Raw genomic sequence first — 17,877 nt, forward strand, 5'->3', positions numbered from 1 at the left:
AATCTCCGGCAACTGGCACCGAAGACTGGCACAATTTCTCTTATCACAACATACCACACCATGCACAACTACTGGGAAGTCCCCAGCAGAGCTTCGCTGGGGCAAAAGATTAACTACCAAACTAGACCGTCTACACCCAGACAGATCCCCTCCAGACCCAGAACCACCCCTCCAACATAGAACTCTTAACACAGGACAAGCTGTCTGGGCAAGGAATTACGGGGGGGGGCAACAAATGGACACCAGGGGTGGTCATCGAACAAACAGGCCCCCTGTCATACATCATAGACATTGGACAAGATTCACATATCCGCAGACACATAGACCAACTTCGGCGGCGCAGTCCTCAAAACATTAGGGGAAGGGGTAACGACGAATTGTTAACAGAAGCACTGCCACGAAGCCCCGCACGCCAAAATTCCCCCGATCGGAATATACCATTTCAACACCCCGCTCCAAGTGACGCGGAACCTGCAGAGCCAGACCCCCTGCCCCCGGGGCCAAACCCAGAAGCCCCTGGGGAAAAGGAACAACCAACCGAGACAACCCCCCGGCGCTCCGAAAGAATAAAAAGACCTCCTACCTACCTAAAGGATTTTGAATGGGGAAACCCGAAAAAGAAACAGTTGGGGAAAAACCAACTCAATCAGAGGGAGGGGTAAGGGGTGTTGTGTATTTACTTATTGTTATGTATTCACACATGGAGTTAAATAGAAGTTAACAGGGCTGAGGTAAAACCGTGGCAGCTTTTGACAGCTGTCAAAAGCTGCCGGGCAGAACTGCGCAAGCGCCAGCGATTGACAGCTCAACACGCGCTACCGATGACAGCTCCGAGCTGTCAAAACCGGACAGCCCCGATTGGCGGAGACAAACGGCGCGGGAACGGACTCACCCCTGATTGGTCAAACTGCCGGCAGCTGTCAGTATAAATAGATGTCTTGTTCTCTTGTTCTTTGCCTGGTTCAGAATAAAAAAGTTAACTGTTAAACTTGCTGTCTCGCCTGCTTACTAGATAAAGCATTTACCTTTATACACAAATATATAGGATTGTGCCCAAGTCATCTCACAAAAGGACTACTGGGAATCCCTGACTTACAACCACAATTGAGCCCAAAATTTCTGTTGCTAAGTGAGACAGTGGTTAAGTGAATTTTGCCCCATTTTATGACTTTTCTTGCCACTGCTGTTAAGCGAATCACTGAAGATGTTAAGTTAGTGACATGGTGGTTAAGTGAATCTGGCTTTCCCATTGACTTTGCTTGTCAGAAGGTCGCAAAAGGGGATCACATGACCCCAGGACATTGTGCGTGTCATAAATACGAGTCAGTTGTCAAGCGTCTGAATTTTGATCACGTGACCATGGGGATGCCGCAACAGTTGTTAAGTGTGGAAAACGGTCATAAGTCACTTTTTTCAGTGCCGTTGTAACTTCGAGCAGTCTCTAAATGAACTTTTGAAAGTCGAGGACTACCTGTATTGAAATAAGCTGCATACAGGGCTGCAGCTAGCCCAAAACGCAACACTGTTTTTCACTGATCCACAAGTTTGGTATGACTAAGCAATAAACACCATGCTGATCTAAAGCAATTTTTATGAAAACAGCCATAAGGGTTAGACTCTGCAGACTCATAATATGTATATCCCTTGAATCAATATGGTTTGTCTGACCAAGGATTACGCGGAGACAGCAGGTTCAGCTATTCGGTTTATTGGGGTACACCAAGGCAAAAACAGTGGGGTTACAACTCCCTTATATAGTCCGCAGAATGTTGGTTCCGCCAATCACTGGACCCGCAGCTTCCCGCTTGACGGCAGGGCCAATCGTCTGCGTTGGTTCTTGACAGCGAGGGACCGCGTGTGGAGCTGTCAAAAGCTGCGCCTGCGTGTTGGCTGCCGGCAATTTGACAGCTGTCAAATTGCCGCGTGCTGAACTGTCAAATGGGAGTTTACCTCACGAACCAATTTCCAACTTGCTGTAATACAACTATTTCATAGGTTAATAATAAGTGAACACTTATAACAATAACTGATAAATACATATCACAATAGGGCGTGGTCTCCAGTAGAGGCCCGCAGAAGTGATCGTGTTTTATATACAGGATAATCCATGTTTGGATTGGAATGTCTTTTCTTTAAAATAGTTTCTAGGTATTGCGTGGCTCGCCAGAACATCAAAATATTTTCATTGAAGAGCCTGAAGCATATTCCTTTGTTGACTTTGCCTCCCTAGCATTTAGGAATTTAGCAGGTACAATTGCAAATCAGGTCTACTGGAGAAGCCAGGGAAGAGAAGGGGAGGAGAGGGAAGGGAAGGGAAGGGGAAGGGGAAGGGAGGGGAGGAAAAGGGGTTGTATTAGAAGACCTAACCCTCCTAAATCCCTTTCAATTCTATTATTCTGTATTTTGTATTCTCCAGGCACAATATTTGGCTCTTTATCAGTATTTCTGATTTCTGATTGACTGACAAGACAGCCAAGTTGTATCAACAATCAGCTAAGGAGTCTGCTTTTCTTTTCATTTTTGAAATTAGAAGACTGTTTTCCTTTGCATGAGTTATTTATCATGGCAGCTGGTGCTAAGCCTTATCCTGGTGGAATGGCTGGCACTCTTCTGGTCTCATAAAAAGGTACTAGAACTTATAGAATCACGGCATCCTTAAGTCCAACCCTGTGTTATGCCAAAATTTAGTCTTAAATCTCCTTGGTTTCATACGGTCCTAGTTTAGAACAAAGTTGTTTAAAATTCCTACCTCGTTGTTTTTGTACTTAACCTAGAAATGGCTAATAGTAGGCTTCAGAAATCCTATTGTATTGGTTTCATACGATATATCAGACTGGATATATCCACTTCTGCATAAGTTAAAGCCTTTTTGGTCCAAACTGAGTCAGACTTTGAACCAATCCAATCTGAACATTTAAACTGACAGAGCAATTGGATTTGGGCAATAGGTTGACTCAGCCTTCCATCCTTCCGAGGTCGGTAAAATGAGGACCCAGACTGTTGAGGGCAAGATGCTGACTCTGTAAACCGCTTAGAGAGGGCTATAAAGCACTGAGAAGTGGTATAGAGGTCTAAGTGCTACTTGGATTTTTGAATTGATCTGAATGTTCAAAAAGGTTTCAGCTCGTTTTTGCATAGGCCTTGACCGCAGGGCAGTATTATACATCAGAGATAAGCAACCTTTTACCCTACTGCCAGTTTAGTTGGAAAATTATAGTCCACATACATAGGTCCACATAATGCCTATCTTTGCATATATGCATCATATTGCCACCAGGAAGAATAAACCTATTTGCATCCTCAGCGTGAAAAGGCCTAAGAGGAGGTTAAGCCAACTCAATTTATTGTCTGTTTACTGTGGCTTTTCCCAATGGAGACACAATGTTTTGGGTTGAATCAAGATCCCGGAGGGAAAGATTAAATCCACTTTTCCTTTCAAATGGAAGAGATGCTTTGATCTTAGCACTAATCGTTCATGGGAAGCAGCAATATTCACTGGGATTTCTCACGGGATTAGGACGTTAAACTTATCTACCTAACAATCTTTATGAAAAAGCCATGGCTTGTTTGCCTTTTCCTTAGCTTGGCCTCTTTCCCAACACAGCCAGGGCAGCAAGAACAACCAATTCATTGAGGCTTTTTTACAAATATACTTATGGAGGTGTGCAGTGTTAGAGCTCTCCTCCATGCCTACCAATATGGAATTAATTAATTCCATATATTATCTGGTAGTTCCCAATTAAGAGACTATAAATCAATAATAGTCCCATCAATTAAGGATTGTCATCTGGGTTGGACCAGGAAAAGGGACCTAATATGTGGTGGCCCCTTCTTTATGGAACATCACTCCCACCTGAGGTAGGGATGGCCCCCGCCCTGGTTTTTGTTTTGGGTTTTTTAGCCAGCCTGGGAACCACAGATGGAGCTGATCAAGTAATTGATTTATGTTCTTGCTGAAGATGGGGTGGGATTTTTTAAAAATCAGTTTTTATCATTTGCTGTTTAAAATTTTGCAAGCCACCTACAGTCACCTACATGTGAGTTGGGCTGCTATATAAATTTGTGTAATACATAAATAAATGCCATGGCTTTTTATTTTTAATTAGGGTTTAATTCTGCTGGAAAAAGTCATAAGAAAAAGGCAGTGTTTTTCTGATACTGGGAAAATGTTTTTTCCACTTTTTTCCGTTTTTATCTTATCAATTCCATTTCTATGACTGCCCAATTCAAAATTACTCTGGACAGCTTACAAGACATTTAAAACTAGATATAACATCAACCCTCGCATCCTCAAAACAAGAAGATCTGGAACTGTCTGTGTGGCTGTTAGCTATAAAGAACAAGGGGGGAAATGAGGAAAAATTGCTGCCTTGTTCTAAATTGCCATTGCTCTTGCAACAACAACAAAATGTCCAGACTACTCCACTCCACACTACTAAAGGGAAGCAAAATTAATTAGTTGCACACCTCCAGCTGTCTCCTTACGTCATAGTGAGTTTGGTTCACTATAAAATAATTCCAAAAATTACAATTGGAATGAGAAGCTGAAAAAGCTGTCAGACCATCATGCTGTTTTCCCCCCTTAAAAGACCTTCTACAGTTAAGGGACTGGAGGCAACAAACAGCAAGAGTTCACACCAATGGAGTAATGACCCACTCATTTTGAATTATACCATCTCAAAAAACAAACTAGCTTCATAATAGCTAAGTACATAGTCACTGAGCTGGAAAAGAAATTCAGCTCAGCAGCCGAACAGGGCCCTTGTCTGATCACAGAAGAATAAAATCCTATTATGGTACAAACACGAAACTTTTAGACACATTTATAAAGTTGATATATGGCAGGGGTCTTCAAATTTGGCCCTTTTATGACTTGTGGACTTCAACTCCTAGAATTCCTCAGCCAGCGAGCCTGGATGAGTAATTCTGGGAGTTGAAGTCCACAAGTCATAAAAGGGCCAAGTCCGAAGACTCTTGATATATGGCTTCATAGTATTGAAGATAACTTGAGTGGAACCTGTGCTGTATAATACCGATTCATAAAGTATCTTTTGTTCATTCCAGCTTCAATTTTCCAGCCTAATTTACGGATCTATTTTGCCATAGATTCAGTGCTAGATCCAAATTCTAACAAGTTCCATTTTTAAATGTCAATGTTGGGGCCACATTTTCACCAAAGGGAGAATAAATAAGATTTGTGGGAATGTGCATAACAGATGGGGTTAATTTTTTTCATTTTAGACAGGAGGTGTTAAACAAGCGGAACTCCATTTTAGGCCTGAAAATGCTGGCCATTTCCTTTGAATCTTGCATCGTCTGATTCATCAGGCCATATGCATTTTCAGTGGGAACAAGTTACCAAATGCTTCTGTATTAAAAACAAAAACAAATTTCTGTTATTTATATTTTACACATCCCAAGTAAGTATTTATTTCCATGGGAACACACCAGTAATAAAACACAAAGGCTACAGTCCTGCATCTAGCCAAAAATGCTAAACAAAATAAACAAAGCCATAGATTCCCCATTAGCAATTTATTTCCAAGCACATTTAGTCCTTGTGACTCAGGGATACTACCAAGTAATCCATCCACTAAATCTTGACATGTGCAGCTCTGGAATTTAGCACAATTTTTTCCCATTGACTTTGACCCATTTAGCCATTTGTATTCCAAATTTCTCATGCTCAACAATAGAGCCAACCATCATGCCCAACTATAAAACCAGCAAGTTCAGTCCTGGGCTTAGAATCATAAGGTAAAGGTAAAGGTTTCCCCGCACATGCGTGCTAGTCGTTTCTGACTCTAGGGGCTGGTGCTCATCTCCGTTTCAAAGCCAAAGAGCCAGCGCTTGTCCGATTACGTCTCCGTGGTCATGTGGCCAGCATGACTAGACGCCAAAGGCATACGGAACGCTGTTACCTTCCCACTGTAGTGGTCCCTATTTTTCTACTTGCATTTTAACGTGCTTTCGAACTGCTAGGTTGGCAGAAGCTGGGATGAGTAACAGGCGCTCACTCTGTTACGCGGCACTCGGGATTCGACCCGCCAAACTGCCGACCTTCTGATCGACAAGCTCAGTGTCCTAACCCACTGAGCCACTGCATCCCTTAGAATCATAGAATCCAAGAATTGGAAGAAATCATTAAATCAGGAATTCAGTCGACAGCATCTGAGGCAGTTGTCCCATAGGTGCTTTTTCCCAAAGGCAACTAGACTTTCTTGGTTTTTTTCTTCAGAAACATTGTGCTTCTCATCCAAGAAACATCTTCAGTTCTTCTTCTCAGATGAGAAGCGAAATGCTTTCAAAGAAAAAAACCCAAGAGAGTCCACTTGCCTTTTGGAAACGCACCTTTGGGACAACCATGACCTGGATGACTGAGAATCTCCACAAACATCTGACATCTGGCTTCTACGTCTACTTCTAGGGAGAGGGAAGATCCACTTCTCTGCCTCATTGGTTTCACTGCCAAGTTTTTCCTTATTATGTCATCATGAGACATCACTATGACAGTTGGTACATCCAAAGCCAAAAAGGGCATGGTGGGGGCATGTAAGAAGAGGCTAGAATCTATTTGTGGCAGCTTAGCTTTTCCCCGTTACAATTCTGGTTTTGTGAATGGTGTTTGTAGCTCTGTAAGTAACTCATAAGGTCATTCTTTATGGATTTGGTCTTATATTTTATGGATTTAAGCATATTTGTATTAGTTGCTAGATTTTAATGCTCTTATTAGAGCAAGTTCGATGTGGTAATTAAAGTACCAGGCTAGAAACAAGATGACCTGAAATTAGTCCCACCTTAGACACACAGCCACCTGGGTCATCTGGGCCAGTGAATGAATGAACCTTTATTGTCAAAGTGCAACCATGTATACATTGAGGTTGGCTGAGCCTCCCTTCGTGACACCACCACCACCACAACTCACTGTGACAACAAGCCCACCAGCTTGTTACACCATGTGAGCTAATTGCACAACACACCGGCCTCGCAAGTCAATCATACATAAAGTTTATAAAATTATTTCCCGTTTAAGAGCCTAACAGCCCATGGATAAAAGCTGTTCTTCAGCCTGTTGGTGCGGCTGGCTATACTCCTATATCTCCTACCCGATGGTAGGAGAGTAAAGAGAAACCATCCAGGGTATGAGTCGTCCCTGAGAGTTTTCCTCACTCTTCCAAGACAGCGAGCCCTGTCGATGTCATCCAGTGGTGTCAGGGAACAGCCCACGATGTCTTGTGCTGTGCTCACCCCTCTGTCACTTTCACCTGGCCCTAGGAAGGAGGCAATGACAAACCACTTCTGAGAATGTTTGCCAAGAAAACTGCAGGGACTTGCCCAGGCAGTCTCCAAGACCTGGACACAATTGAATGGAAATTAAAACCTGCTGATGTTATCTTTGTGAAATGTCCACAGCTGCTTTTATCTGGGACAGGTTCTAAATATGACAAATATATAAACTGCAGCATATTGTGTAAGCAGATATAGAAACTTCAGCTGCCGGAGGATGGTCCTGGGAGACCTATTTAGACAGGATGATAGATGCCGTGTTCCCTTTAGGAATTCCCAGAGCAAATAGAAATCTATTAGCTACAACATCATGAAGATTTGCCAGAAAAGAGCAGCTCCCAGGCCATCCTTATGTCATAATTAGGGCAAGTGACAGAGACCCCCTGGTAATAATAAGGATAACGTACACAGGAACTTTATTATAATGTTCTGCTATGAAAGCACTCTTTGAATTTATACATTGCAGTAAGCCATAATTTGCTCACCCTCTTATGTTAGCTACCATAAGATGGGTTCAGACATTATGCCAAAGCCAACAAAGTCATAATATGGATTGACATTAGATGAACCAGGTTTGCTTGTCCATCCAAGGTAGCTATCAGATCCATTATCTTTAGCTTGGTACCACGCTGGCATCCTGCCATCAAAAGACGAGGGAGAGGAGGCATGGGGGACAATCCAATGGCAGCAATAAGCCTGTATGCATTCTTATGTAGGAATTTGGAATTGGGGATGACATCTGAAGAAAAGCAGATCACTGTGGGATCGGTTCGTGCCAAAGCGTCTTCAAGGCCATTTGCCCTGAGTATGGAAATTTACTAGCCAAAACACCTCAGAGTTCCCATAACATCCAGGCAGCAACGCATTGGCTGGTTTTGGACTGGTCATGGGGGGAGGGATGGGACTGAAGGGAATAGTTTTTGTCTTTTTGCACGGGAATTCAGATTCCGCCTGACTTGATTGCAACCAGCATCTCTTAGTTAAACGTGCCTTTCACTTCAACCAAATGGAATCGAGGGTTTTTCTTCCCTAAGGCTGGCAGGTCTGACACTAGCATTCTCTACTATGCTAATCACCCTACAAAATACCAATTAGGGATACTTTCAATATTTTAGTTCCTATCTACTGGATATTGATCTTGGGACTTTATGAACTTCTCTATGAAGGACTAGGAGAGACATGATAGCAGTATTCCAGTATTTGAGGGGCCGCCACAAAGAACGGGGGGAGGGGTCAACCTATTTTATGAACCACCAGAAGGCAAGGCAAGAAGCAATGGATGGAAACTAATCAAGGAGAGAAGCAACCTGGAATTAAGGAGAAGCTTCCTAACAGTGAGGACAATTAACCAGTGGAGCAGCTTGCCTTCAGAAGTTGTGAGTACTCCATCACTAGAGGCTTTTAAGAAGAGACTGGACAGTCACCTATCTGAAATAGCACAGGGTCTTCTGCTTGAGCTGGGATTTGGACTAGATAGAAGACAGACCTCCAAGGTCCCTTCCAGCTCTATTCTGATTGATTGATTGATTGATTGATTGATTGATTGAACTTGTACATTTAGGGGGGAAATGGTTTATTCTTTATGCTTGTTCTGGACAAACTTTTCCTCTGTCTGTGAGAAAATGAGAGATAAAGAAAAAAGCCTCAGAGAACGGCTCATTTTTCTTAAGAGAGATTCTGAACCTATGTATTTTTACTGTTAAGCTAGTGATTTAAATAACTAAGAAGGGTGGAGAAGAGATAATAAGAGATTTTAATTCAATATGATATTATGTGCTTATCCCTTTGGTATGTGGAAGGAGTATTTATTTAAAGGGTCAATTCCTAAATACTAGAGCAGAACGCAACATCTGGGCCCATCTTGGCTGCACAAACCAGGAACAAAACGTATCCTGACATGCATTTAAGAGGAAAGAGAACATTTTTGATGAGCAATATAGTATTTGCTATTTCAGTCACCTTTTATCTTCTTGTGAAAGTCAATATGGAACAAACTGCTTTGGTGAAGGATTGTGTCCATGATCAGCAAAGCAATGGCAGTATTCAAGGGGATATTTTGTGTTTTGATTCCAGTCCATGAGCAAGATTATGTAACTATAACCCAGACTTTCTTATCTCCAGATGCTGCCACAGTTCTCCTTCCTACACAATTCAAAGTGTTAATATTAATTTTGAAGACTCTAAATGGCTTCTGCATCCAGTATCCAATCAATCCTTCTTTCTTCTAAGTCTATCAATTAGACTCCTTTAAAAATATATGGTAGCAGAAGTTTAGAGTTGGTTCGCTAAGATGGTTGAATAGTTGAAGTTATGAGTTTTTACAATTTTATCCATCAGTTGGCAACTCACATTTATAATGAAGAAAAAAGAAAACCTTACATTCTTCTCTAGAAAAACATAATGGCATGTCAGTCAGTCTCTGTGTTAAAATCCCCAATCTCTCGGAGCAAAAACATTTGAAAGAAGTTCTCAAGCCAAATGAGCAAGAATGAAATTACCTCTTTTCTTCTGAAATACTTGAAGCTTGGGAATGGATTTTTGCAAGGAGAGACTATGAGCACTAAATACAGGTAGTCCTCACTTAACAAATGGTCTCTTAGTGACTGTTTGAAGTTATGACACATCCCCCCAAAGGTGCTTATGATCCAGATTCAAAGTTCCAAAGGATGCCCCTCACACATTATCATATTTTAGGCAAGTAGCAACGAGTCTACATTTACAACCATTTGCAGCATCCTGCAGTCACATGACCACTATTTTCCGCCGGAAACTGGGGTTTACTTCTGGCATACAGGAAAAAAAACACCCATTGTGTACAACAAATTCACTGCATTCTCTTAATGACCACCACAAAAAAAATTGTAAAATCAGTTCGGTTGTGTGATGACCTGCTTAATGATCAGCATCACTTACAAACATAATCCCAGGTTCAATTATGGTTGTATGTCAAGGACTATTCTGCTCAAAGGAAACAAATGCTTGTGAATCTAAATGGGGATGCAAATGAAACAACATTAAAGGGAAAGTAAATAAAAAGACAACAAGCACATTGAGATACCAGTCCTTACTCTGCTTGAAGTTACAGAACTGTTTGAAGTGATACAGTCCCTTCAGAGCTAGTGACTGGAAAAGGGGGCAAGTAAGAGAGAAAAGGGGTGTGTTGATTGCGTGTACTTCACTGCCTTGCACATCACGCTGATATGTCACACCGAAATAGGAAACTGCTGATTCTCTAGACCTGAAGGAATAATATAGCGTTATGTTGCTCTTGAGATGATACAACAATCTGTCATCTGATTCCAAAACATTCCAAAGTTTCCATCCAGCCGGGAGGTGACTAAAGGCACGAGTCACCCCGAGAAAAGCCCTCCAATTTAGCATTGGGTACAATTGTTGCGCACTGTGAATCTACACCAACATTCTCTTTGAACAGGAATGTCAAGCCAAGAAGGACCCTCCAAATTTTGCACGAACTCTTTATGGGGGAATGCAACCTCATTCAGAGAAAAAAGATGGAAAATATCCAGAGTGAGAGGTCCTCAGAACCTACAAAGTCTTAGCAGGGTTGAGTTGGAGCTTGATTTTCCCCATCCATGAACTCCAGAGCAGCCCCCAAATCCATGTCCAGAGATGGCAGATTGAAATCCCCCAGATCAGCCATGGACTTAAGCAGCATTCCTCCATCTTCAATTATTTAAAAACAAGCCAAAGTTCATCTATCTTAAGAAGGAACATAAGGTACTTCTGAAAGAATGCCACACAAGTAAGATTCTCATCCCTCCTCATTCACCTGTCTCTCTCTGTGTGTCTCTCTCTCTCTTTGATAAGAACGTGCTTTGCACAAAACAAAACCATGACATTCTATCAATTCATAAGACATTTTTAGAGCATAAAATGTAATAATAATAATAATAATAATAATAATAATAATAATAATAATAATAATAATAATAATAATAATAATAATAATAATAATAATAATAATAATAATTTAATTTTTATACCGCCCTTCTCCCGAAGGACTCAGGGTGGTGTACAGGGCAATACAATAAAATACAATATATAAAAATTAAAAGAAATATTAAATACAGTAGCCCAATTAAATAAATTAATACAAAATGTTAAAATACCCCTAAACCCATCAGACCAGGCCAGCTTGTTCAAATAAATATGTTTTTAGGTCACGTCGGAAGGAGCGAAGGTCAGGAGCCATCCGGAGCTCCACCGGTAAACGGTTCCAAAGGTCTGGCGCGCCCACAGAGAATGCCCTCCCCCTGGGGGCCGCCAGTCGACACTCTTTGACCGACGGCACCCTAAGGAGGCCCTCTCTGTGGGAGCGCACTGGACGAAGGGAAGTTGATGCCGGCAGCAGATGCTCCCGTAAGTAACCTGGACCCATGCCATTTAGGGCTTTATAGGTCGTAACCAGCACCTTGAATCTTACCCGGAGGACAACCGGAAGCCAATGCAGCTCACGGAGTAGAGGTGTTACATGGGAGTATCGGGAAGCCCCCCCACCACTCGCGCGGCTGCATTCTGTACCAGCTGGAGCCTCCGAGTAGTCCTCAAGGGCAGCCCCACGTAGAGAGCATTGCAGTAGTCCAAACGGGAGGTCACGAGTGCATGAGTGACTGTGCGCAAGGCATCCCGGTCTAGATAGGGCCGCAACTGACGCACCAGGTGAACCTGAGCAAAGGCCCCCCTAGTCACAGCTCCTATATGATCATCCAAGGAGAGCTGTGAATCTAGGAGGACACCCAAGTTATGAGCCCTATCTACGGGGGGTAATATCTCAACCCCCCCCCATAATTAACGATGGAATATTCTGAATTTCCCGAGACGCCGGCACACACAGCCACTCAGTCTTGTCAGGGTTGAGTCGAAGCCTGTTCCTCCCCATCCAGACCCGGACCGCCTCCAGGCAACGGGACATCATGGAGAGGGCATCACTGGGGTGGTTTGGGGTGGAGATAAAAAGCTGGGTATCATCAGCATATTGATGATACCCAACCCCAAAACCACGAATGATCTCACCCAGCGGCTTCATATAGATGTTGAACAGGAGAGGCGAGAGGACTGACCCCTGAGGCACTCCACAAACAAGAGGCCTCGAGGCCGACCTCTGCCCTCCTGCCAACACCGACTGCGAACGTCCCAGGAGGTAGGAGGAGAACCACCGTAAAACGGTGCCTCCCACTCCCAACCCCCGAAGACGCCGCAGTAAGATACCATGGTCGATGGTATCAAAAGCCGCTGAGAGGTCTAATAGGACTAGGACAGAGGAAAACCCCCTGTCCCGAGCCCGCCAGAGATCATTCACCAGCGCGACCAATGCCGTCTCTGTGCTGTACCCGGGCCTGAAGCCCGATTGGTACGGGTCTAGATAATCAGCTTCCTCCAGGAACAGACGGAGCTGCTGCACCACCACACTTTCAACAACCTTCGCAAGAAAGCGAAGGTTGGAGACTGGTCGAAAGTTGTTTAAAACAGCTGGGTCCAGGGCAGGCTTCTTGAGGAGGGGTCTCACCACCGCCTCCTTCAAGTAAAATGTAAAATGGCATCTACAGTTAAGCTCCAAATCAAGCATGTGAAGTTTAAGTGAAATATGCAGTGAAGATCTACATGAGCCCAGAGCTATTTTTACAGAAGACTGTTGGTCTTGGCATAATAATACATTCCAGAAGTAGTCTTTTGTTCCTATCAAAGCCAAGACTATGTTTGCCTGCCTTTCAATTCCTCCCTTTCCTTAGTATTTCTGCCCAAATGTGGTTGTTCACATAGTCTTGATTTACAGTCAACTAGGGTTAGATAAAAACAACATAGCCAGGATGACTTTTTGCAAATCATAGTGATTTTTATTAAAAGTTGGAGACCCAGAGATGCAGGGGCATCTTAAATTCCACATTTAACTGAACCAAATTTTGGGCACATTTTTTCCAAATGATAAGCATCCACCTTTTCCCCTACCAAACGCTCCTATCCAGAAAATTCCAAGGTTTCTTGACCAGTGTAGAGGCTTCTCGAGAGGGAAAAGAGTGGTGAGATGACCACTGTCAAGGATTTCCAACAACAAAAATCTCTCCAAACTTCAGAACAAGGTGGGCAACTCCTGTTCCAAAGCTGCCCATCTTATTTGTGTCTCTGAAGTACACCGAGGTCACATCCCAACATTCCCTAGCAAAATGGTTCAACAGTGGAAATCCATTAAAGGTCCATTATGAGTTACCAGAGATAATAACATATCTATTTTAATCTTGATCAAATAAACCAACTTTATATTCCTCCCTTTACTTTTAACAATCTTGATGTTTAATACCTTCAAATAATGTCCTGGAATTTGATTTCTTTTCCATTTTTCTTTGTCTTTTCTTTAAAACCTTAACAAGGCTCCTTTGTAAAATCCAATATGGAAATGTTATCCAGATTACCCCTTGGTTAAGATATTCTCCAGTTTCATTTGTATATCTTGTGTAACATATTTTTCCATATCAGCGTTGTAGTCTTTTTTTAAAAATCCACTTCCAAATCAGTCTCATTATTGTCAAGTAGAACTTTTTCCTCTCCCATATCATCTTTTAAACACAGTTGTCTATAATGCCAGACATTCTTAAAATTAAGAATGTTCATAAATACCCTCCAGTGCTAAATTATTTTGCTCCATTCACTTATAAGATACAATATTGTCTCCTTTAATTTTTATCTTTAGTACTTTCTGGTTTATCTCCAGGATGTCAGGGGTCTGTAGATATTTTCTTAGCCCTCTTTCTGATTTGTGCAGTATATAAATCCTCAATAGTCTCAGTTCATTTCTTCTCCAGAAGAAGAACATTTGAAAAGAGCTGAAATATTTATTTTGGCCAGAAAGCAATACATTTCAGAGTTCAAAAAATTTCCTAAAGTAGGATCCGCATATTTTACTCTCTAATCTTTTGGCCCAGCCTGATTCATCTCCACAAGTTCTCAAGTTACGGATGGAAACAGTTTAAGAACGTAGCTATTCACTTCTGAACGTTCACGGTATGCTTCCAAGTCATGGTATGCCTTGAATTTACAAGGAATCTCATCAACCACTCCAGTATTTCTACTTTTTTTTCTCCATCAATAGGAATCTTTAAAGAAGAGCAGGAAATGAAAAGCATTTTGCAAGTCCTCATCAGTTGATCCTGGTGCCATTTTTTATTACAAGAAGAAAGCAGCTATTGAAGGAAAGGGTATTTGTTTTTCGGATGTTTGTAATCATCATGAATTCTTGCAAGATCATTTTAACTGTGCTGGATGAAAAGGGGGAAATGAATTGGCAATTGAAATTCTGCTGGAATGCCTATCAAATTCTGTTGAAAGAGTATAGCATCATCCACTTTATCTCCAATATTCGTACGATAGAAACTAAAATGAGGGAGGGAGGCCTGTTTCCTACATTGAGCTAAGTCACAAACAGTAATCATACAATCAGCTAGTTTGTTTTTAACAGATCCATGGCTAACTGAATAGATCCAATTGTGATGGTTTGCAGGATAGTCACCAAGCAATCATATTTTATTCCAGCCTATTGTGCAAACCTAGACAAAAACAGATTCACATTTTGCACATTGTTGCTACCTTAACTAGGATTAATTGAATAACCCATAATTGACTAGATTCACATAACTCTAATTCATAAACCATGGTTTATAAGCCAAAACAGCTAGGCTTATCATACAAAGGATTGATGTGGCTTCTTTTTCTTTGTCATTTTCTGCCATCGGCTTTCTATGTTTCTATATTTCTTGGGTTTTAACTTGGAATTCTATGTCAACACAACTATAATATACTGCATCCAACTGAAGCTTAGCAGACACTCCTAAAATGGTATATGGATTTATGTGATAACCTTCTCCCATTAATAAAAACAGTGATATAATAAATATATGAACAAATACATATTAACATAAACATATATAAGTTTCTATTCATAAATGTATGAAGAACTATTACAGGATTTGGGTATGGCTAGTCTAGAGAATGGGACGCGGTGGCTTAGTGGGTTAGGACGCTGAGCTTGTCGATCAGAAGGTCGGCAGTTTGGCGGGTTGAATCCCGAGTGCCGCATAACAGAGTGAGTGCCTGTTACTTGTCCCAGCTTCTGCCAACCTAGCAGTTCGAAAGCACGTAAAAATGCAAGTAGAAAAATAGGGACCACTACGGTGGGAAGGTAACAGTGTTCCGTGTGCCTTTGGCATCTAGTCATGCCGGCCACATGACCACGGAGACGTCCTCGGACAAGCGCTGGCTCTTCGGCTTTGAAACAGAGTTGAGCACCGGCCCCTAGAGTCAGAAACGACTAGCACGCAAGTGCGGGGGAACCTTTACCTTTACCTAGTCTAGAGAAAACAAGGGCTAGGGGAGACATGATAGCAGTATTCCAATATTTGAGGGGTGGCCACAAAGAGGAGGGGGTCAACTTATTTACCAAAGCACTGGTAGGCAGGACAAGAAACAATGGATGGAAACTAATCAAGGAGAGAAGCAACCTGGAACTAAGGAGAAACTTCCTGACAGTGAGGACAATTAACCAGTGGAACAGCTTGCCATCAGAAGTTGTAGGTGCTTCATCACTGGAAGTTTTTAAGAAGAGACTGGACAGTCACTTATCTGAAATGGTATACGGTCTCCTGTTTGAGCAGGGGGTTGGTCTAGAAGACCTCCAAGGTCCCTTACAGCAATATTCTGATTAACTGATTGATTGGTTGAGGTACTAATCAGCAGGAAACAAATATATCACTTCCTTTTATTAATCATTTTAAAATCTAATATTAAATACAATTATTCATCTTGTTCATTGAAAGTAAGCAATAAAACAATCAAATCTGAAACATTATTTTTAACAGAAATATGAGTGTGACTTTTTAAAAAGACAGCCAGTCTTTGTGTTGTGATGCTGTGGTTAGAATGGAGTACTGCAGGATAACTCACTGTTCACTCCAGGAGTTCGATCCTGACCAGCTCAAGGTTGGTAAAACGAGGACCCAGACTGTTGGGGGCAATATGCTGACTCTGTAAACTGCTTAGAGAGGGCTGTAAAGCACTGTGAAGAGGTATATAAGTCTAAGTGCTATTGCTATTTCTCATTCTCATTTATTTTGTATCAAGCAGCTGGCTTGATTGTTTTCGTTATCGTTGGGTGGTGGAAAGGAGAAGGGGCTGTTTTATACAGGAGACTGTGACTTCAAGTCCTGCCTTCGTCAAGAAAACCAGCTGGGGTGAGTTTGGGTCACTCATTCTCCCTCAGCCCAACACACCTCAGAAAGTTGTGATTGTGGAGAAGAGAGGAGGAGGAATGTGTTTTGGAAACTAACCAAAGAGAGAAGCAACCTAGAACTAAGGAGAAATTTTCTGACAGTTAGAACAATTAATCAGTGGAACAGCTTGCCTCCAGAAACTGTGAATGCTCCAACACTGGAAGTTTTTAAGAAGAGACTGGACAGCCATTTGTCTGAAATGGTATAGGGTTTCCTGCCTGAGCAGGGGGTTGGACTAGATGACTTCCAAGGTCCCTTCCAACTTTATTATTATTATTATTATTATTATTATTATTATTATTATTATTATTATTATTATTATTATTATTATTATTATTATTATCATCTGTTCACCGCCTTGAGTTATTTGTAAAAATAATAAAGGCAGGATAGTAATAAACAAACAGATAAATAATTAAGAAACCTGAATTTAAAAAGGAAGGCAGAGGAGTAACTGTGATTGAGCACCACTATATCATGGTTTGTGGAGTTAATCTAATTTGCTTCAATTCACACCAGAAATACAGGTAGCCCTCGACTTACAACAGTTCATTTAGTGACTGTTAAAAAGACTGAAAAAGAGACTTATGGCTGTTTTTCACACTTACAACCATTGTTGCGTCTCCACGATCATGTGATCAAAATTCAGATGTTTGACTCATATTTATGACGGTTGCAGTGTCCTGAGATCATATGATCACCTTTTGAAAAGTCAATGGGTAAACCAGATTCACTTAACAACCACGCGACTAATTTAACAACTTCAGTGATTCACTTAACTGTGTCAAGAAAGGTCTTAAAATGGGACAAAAGTCACTTAACAAATTTCTTGACTTAGGAACAAAACTTTTGTGCTTCATTGTGGTGGTATGTCGTGAACTATCTGCAACGACTTGCACTGCCTTCCCACAATGCCCCAGCCATCAATTAGCTAACCAGACATTAGCAAAGCTGCGCATCTGCCAGTTTGTCCTTTGCAATCATCAGATTTCCCCCAATGGCCACTTTTAGGAGCCACCAGAAGATGAACGGCCCTAACCCAATCTTCTCCCAAGCATTACACTACTTCCCCCAATAGTTACTCCAAACAAAGTCTATGGAGATTCTCGGTCATCCGGGCCACAACTGGACTTTCTTTGCTCCCTGTCTTCACCTCAGCAGCTTGCACCACACTGAACAAGCTGCCTCACTGTGTCAAAGCCACCCCGCTCCAGCCGATAGCATCCCTAAAACAGATGGCATAATAAGGTACTTGGCTGTTCATATTGTGCCAGTTGGCACAGAACTCTCTTGCTTGCCTCCCTCTGCAGAG

Source organism: Vipera berus (genome assembly GCF_964194415.1).
Source record: "Vipera berus genome assembly, chromosome: 3".
NCBI classification, from domain to species: Eukaryota; Metazoa; Chordata; class Lepidosauria; order Squamata; family Viperidae; genus Vipera; species Vipera berus.